The sequence below is a fragment of the Siphateles boraxobius genome, unplaced genomic scaffold, assembly GCF_051911475.1.
Source record: "Siphateles boraxobius isolate OS27281-9 unplaced genomic scaffold, OSU_SipBor_1 8, whole genome shotgun sequence".
Classification (NCBI taxonomy): Eukaryota; Metazoa; Chordata; class Actinopteri; order Cypriniformes; family Leuciscidae; genus Siphateles; species Siphateles boraxobius.
This window is the reverse complement of record NW_027509208.1, coordinates 14,499,942-14,505,941: the sequence shown is the minus strand read 5'-3', so window position 1 is coordinate 14,505,941 and position 6,000 is coordinate 14,499,942.

Sequence of the window (6,000 nt, the reverse complement as noted above, 5' to 3'; positions counted from 1 at the left end):
CAGCTTAGTTCCTACGACCCTCCTCGGAGGATCGGAGGAAAAAGCAGGCACCTCGGCACCCTGAAACGGCGAACCGGCAGGGAGACCGAACTGACTGCTCTACGACCCTCCTCGGAGGATCGTATGGGGACGCTGACACCTCGGTGCCCTGAACGGCGAACCGGCAGGGAACAACCGAACTGGCAGCGCTGCGACCCTCCTCAGAGAGTCGCACCCCGGAGGGCGCCGAGGAGAAACGATTTCTCAAAACCGTCCCTACCCCGGAGGGGACCACCCTTAGAAGCCTGATAGCCTCAGCATCAGGTCTTCTTCTTTGCACTCTATGCCAGTTTAAGGAACATAGATTGGTGAGGAAGAAACCTCTGGAACGCCGCTGAAAGGTTTAGTTTTAGACATTTTTATCTTTCTTTTTCTTTCTTTTTATATCAGAAAAACGTATACATATAAACATATATATATATATATATATATATATATATATATATATATATATATATATATATATATATATATATATTCTCGAATATATTCTCGAATAGAGTCAATGCTGACATCCTCACATTCATCTATGTCCTTAAATACTTTACCCACCAGTACTGCCTCATAAAATTTATTTATTATTAAAGATGGCTGGTGGGTAACGTCGGGGTTAAAAATGATGACGCCGACTCGGGAGAGAGAAAGCTCGCAAGCGTCTCTATAATCCAAGGCACTGTCATACCATGATACTTAATACCCATAACATTACTCTAGTTAAGACGTTTGGGTATTAAACACATAAAATAGAAACCAGTTTATTCCAAAAACCAGTAGTCCCCGACGAGGAGGCTGAGATACAGAGTTTTCCTGTTTTTTTAGATACATTTCATCTAATAAACTCTTTTTATTTTCACTCTCATAATGTTCAGCTGTCCAGTAAATATTTAACTAGCAACAGCATTAGAAAAACCTCCTTTAAAAAGCTCATCTTTACTCAACAGAGTTATGAGCTGCCCATTTATTGAAAAATCAAACATCTGCCTTTTTCTTAATACTTTTATTTGTTTTGTTCACTTTTTCTTAACAAAACACTAACGATACCAATTCCTCGGAACTGGAAATCGCAGCACACTGGATCTGCAGGTGAAAGCTAAGATGGGCGGAGCCCGTCCCAACCCACACTGTCAGATCCGTTTGCGAACCCCAAAATGCGAGTCGCCGCCGTGTCTAGGCAACAGCGGGACCCGCGCCGGTAGCGCGAACCGAACCATTCTCCTCAAAGAACGATCGGCGAGAGCGGAGCGTCTTCATAGATAGACTCATACAATGAACACAATCAGCCCCCTCGAGGACTGACTGGGCATGCTCCACTCCCAAACAAGCAACACAAAGCTGATGTGTGTCCCCACCCGTAATATAACGAGGGCAGGGAACAACATACCGTCTATAATGTTGCTTGCTCGCCATAATAATGATAGATTGGGCTTGACAGACAACAATAAATAGACAAGGACAGATATACAGAGAGCGCTTGCTGAAGGTACAGAAGCTGTCGCGGTCTGATTTCAGGGCTGCTATATAGTTTCCTGGTCTATGACGTCACCTATGTCGTAGTGGGCTTCCATTGGACTGATTTTACACGTGCTTCACGACGTAATCACACAGAGAGTTCCCATCGCGTCTCAAACGCAGTTTGAGTTCCCTTGAAAGGGAACTGACCGACTGTCACAATGATGAAGAAGATTCCACAGGTTCCAATACTAATTGTCTTTAATAATAATAACGTAAACACTGGTAAAGTACAGAAGGTATAACACTGTGTGCGTTAAACAAACGCAAACACAAACATCGACTGACACTTGAGAGTGCACAGGGAGGAACTTAAATATATGATGGTGATAAACTAAATGATGATCAGCTTTGATTATGAGTTAGTGTCTAGGGAAACAGATGAGTGGCGGGAAACTCAAACAAAGGAAAACATGTGATGAATGAAATCAAACTAAAAGTCCATGAAAACAAAACTAACTGAACATAAGTGTGACACCGACCTGGTACCAGTGTCGGAGAGTTAAGTTTTATTTTTGCACCTTGGAATTGATTTTTATTTGATTGATGTAAATTCTCGTTCTGAACAAACATAGCTTTACCTATAAAATGAAATGCAAAAGTAGCTGTAAATGATGCACAAGATATCATAGTACTATTTAAAACTAAATTAAATGTTGACAAGACTATAAATTTAAAATGATTTGCCAGTCCCGATTGTAGATAGTAATTTTAATTTTTTACAATCAGAGCTGGGGTTTTTTGTTTTTTTGAATCACTGGATTTGTCAAAGTCCGACATTTTAGTGGAATCAAATATTTTAATGATACTCAAGACTTTTGTTTTAGGCACTTAGTAACAAGTTAACTATGTCCACAAGCAGAATTGTATATTTCTCTCAGAAAAACCTACTGCTAAATATAGAGCCAAAATAAACTGCGAAGAGCACTGTGATTGGATCTTTCTGTAGGCGGTTCTTAGATCAAACGGTATGTGGATATTTTTACCATATGCATTCAGTTGAAATTCTGACTACATGAGACTGAGTAGGTTATAACTTCTCCCGTGTCCTGAAATATATTTATCAGTTCATGGACACTGAGACCAGATATTCATAAGAATAGTATGCGAGTAGCTCAGTTAATATCAAAACACTAGTTATTCCCTCTCAGAGAGAAACACATACATTTATAGTAAAAAGAGAGAGAGATTCTGGACAGAGTTTCGATCCCTATGTTATTGTATATAAATTTTCCATTGAATTTTAATCGTTTTTGTCTGTCAATAATTCAGTTTTTTTTTTTTTTGTTAGAGAAGGACTATCAAACAGACAAGTGTAGAGCGAAGCTTGGGTTGCTATAGGTGAAAAAGACGTACTGTTAAATGTATTAAAAATGCATTAAAGTATATTTGTATTGTACTAAAAACATACTCAAGTACATTTTTAATACATTTAATAGTACGTTTTTTTCTCCTTTCATAACAGTTACAGAGCCATTTTTTTCTTATTATTGTGGCATGAATACTTTATATACTGAGCAGATGCGCTGAAAATTATGAATATTGCCACTTGGGAGAATTTTAGATACTGAGTATTAGAGTGTTTAGAAATAGTGATGCTAATGGAACAGTAATCTTGCATAACTGATGGTGATTCAATATTTCAGTACATTGAATTTTTTCAGAAGTCTCAAAATCCCCGATCTGCCAATTATCCTATTTTTTTCAATGTGTGTGTGCCTGGAAACTGGTGTTTCCATTTACAGTGAGCATATGTAGATGTATGTTAATGAGTATGCAAATAAGGCCATCATCATCAGGACTTCAGCATGCTGTTATCATGTTTCTGTTTTGATTTTGAATCTGCTATAGGAATGAAATCGGAATGATGATCAAATGATAGAGGCACGATAGTGTCTGAATAACCTCTGTCTTTAATCTGTCCACAGCTGATCTACTGTGAGCCTGATAACTGAGTAGATTACCACTGACCAGGGGCTAAATTTGTTGAGATGCCGAGCATATTGTCTTTGTAAATGGTATGTAATCCCCCCCCCCCCCCCCCCCCTCTCTCTCTCTCTCTCTCTCTCTCTCTCTCTCTCTCTCCATGAGCAAACATGCACAAACACACAAGATATATTTAACTCTTATGTTCTGTTTGGTGTCTGAGAGGCCCTAAGGCCCCTTTAATAGCTCAAAAAACATAATTTAACACTGAACTTTAGTGTTTAATTTTCCCTCATAGTTCCTGAAGACGACTTATAAACAACATTTCTTAACTACATGGATGAAATGTCCAACATCAGAAACAATTATTGTTATTTCACATGCTAAGATTTTCTGAATAGTAGTGTAGACTGACAGTTTCTTTTTGGATTTGTTTTATTTTGTGTGTTTTTATTTTTGACATCATTTGGGTCTCTGGAACCTCAAACATACAGACAGTAAAAAAAAAAAAAAATTATTAAAAAAAAATTCTACAACATGATAGTTAATCATTTCTGTAAGGATGACAATGACGTGAGCATGTATAAAACATATGGTTCTCTCTTTACCAGCTAATAGCTTTATTGTCCAGTATAACATTTGTTTCTTGGATGACTGAACTCATGTTCTCTACATTACAAGAGAGCATAGTCGTTTCCTATCCCAATTGAGCAACTGCAAAAACATTCCCAATGGAGTACCTGGGGTTAAGAGGCTCACAGTGGATGGGCATGATGGAAAGCAGGAGCAGATAGTGACAGGACTGGGGTATAATTAGCTCTCCTAGGGTCACTATCACTAATACTTGTTATTGAACCTTTAACCTTAGCAGCACAGATCTTTAATTATCAGGCTACCCACTGTATTCAATAAAAATTGATATAAGCAGAGAGAGATTAATATTAAGCATATACGATTCATTTATGGATTGTGTTACAGCTTCTGATGATAAATATCCACCATTCAAAAAGTTTAACTTATTTATTTTGTTTCAGAAGTGCTGGAAGTAAAAAGAGGTTTGGTCATTTAATTGCTCATGCTTTTACAATCATTGGTAATCATTTTCATTTGTGAAAAGAAAAGAGGCAAAAGAGTGAGAGAAAGTTCTTGAGAGAAATGTTGACTTTAGTTTATTGTTTTCTTTTCTTTTTTTTAAACACAATGACCAGAAAAATCCCAAATAGTCACCAATAAATAAATCAAAATCTTTATTTGGTATTTATTTGGAGTTCGTTCTCAACATTTTTGTGTAAACTATTTTTTTATATTTATTGGTGACTATTTTGGATTTTTCTGGTCATTGTGTTTTTAGTTTTTTTTATTGGATGATTGGGTTAATGAGTCGAATAATTAGATCAGGTGTGAATGATCACGTTTTTTGGATGTGCACATAGTACTTTGAATTATTTTCTGACATTACCAACACTATACACTGTACTGATATAAAAAAAATAAGAAGAAACTTAATTATTAAAATTTAAAAAAATCAAATATGTCGTGTCTGGTATTCTGGGTATGTCAGTTTATGACATTTTACTGTAAATTAAAAGATGTTTGTTTTGTTTTTTTCTTCCAAACATGGTACAGAATTTTACTGTAGAAATTACATAAAATTTACAGTTCGATATTACAGTTTTTACCTTACTGTTTTAATAGGTCTTTACTGTAGCATTTTTACAGACTTTCGAGTTAAAATTACAATCATTTTTTTACAGTCTTACATGCAAGAAAAGTAAATCAACATTTTTAAAATTGCTTCATAAACAGTGTTAAGATAACATGATTTAATAAAATAATGATTGAATATGAATTGAGAGAAGCAGGTTCAGAATGATATGGAGTATTAATAAACAGGTGGATTGTATAGAGCCCTACAGATATGAAGAGAACCAGGAGAACAGACATGAGAAAAGGCCAGCTTTAAGACAGTGAGATTTCTACACCTTTTCATGCACCTTTTGTGCTGTGTAAAAGCACTTCTGTGATAGACTGGAGCTATCTGTGATTTACACTTGATACTTTCATAAAAATAGGTAATATGACAAAAGTTCAAAAGCAAATAAGTTAAGTGAGCTGTGTAGGTGTGATGTGCTTGTTTCAACGGGTGCATCAAAGCACATGCACACACACACACACACACACACACACACACACACACACACACACACACACACACACACACACACACACGCGCGCGTTCTTCACACAAAGCCCCTCTGGTGAAGAGAAGTCATGGTAATTAAGTTGTTCAAGCAGTGAGCTGTGAAAGAAGGAAAAGTTCTTGTTTCTTCTTTCATCTTAATTTTAACGGCTAGTCCTTTTGACACAATCTCACAATCCTGCTGCCCTCTAGTGCCAATTCTCCATGATTATTTTACTCTGCTCCTCTAGTCCACTGACGGATGTGTCACAGAATGTTTGTTTGTTTTTTTGTTGAAATATGCTCAGTGGACGATGACAGTTTCTCAGTATGGGCTCCACTATTAG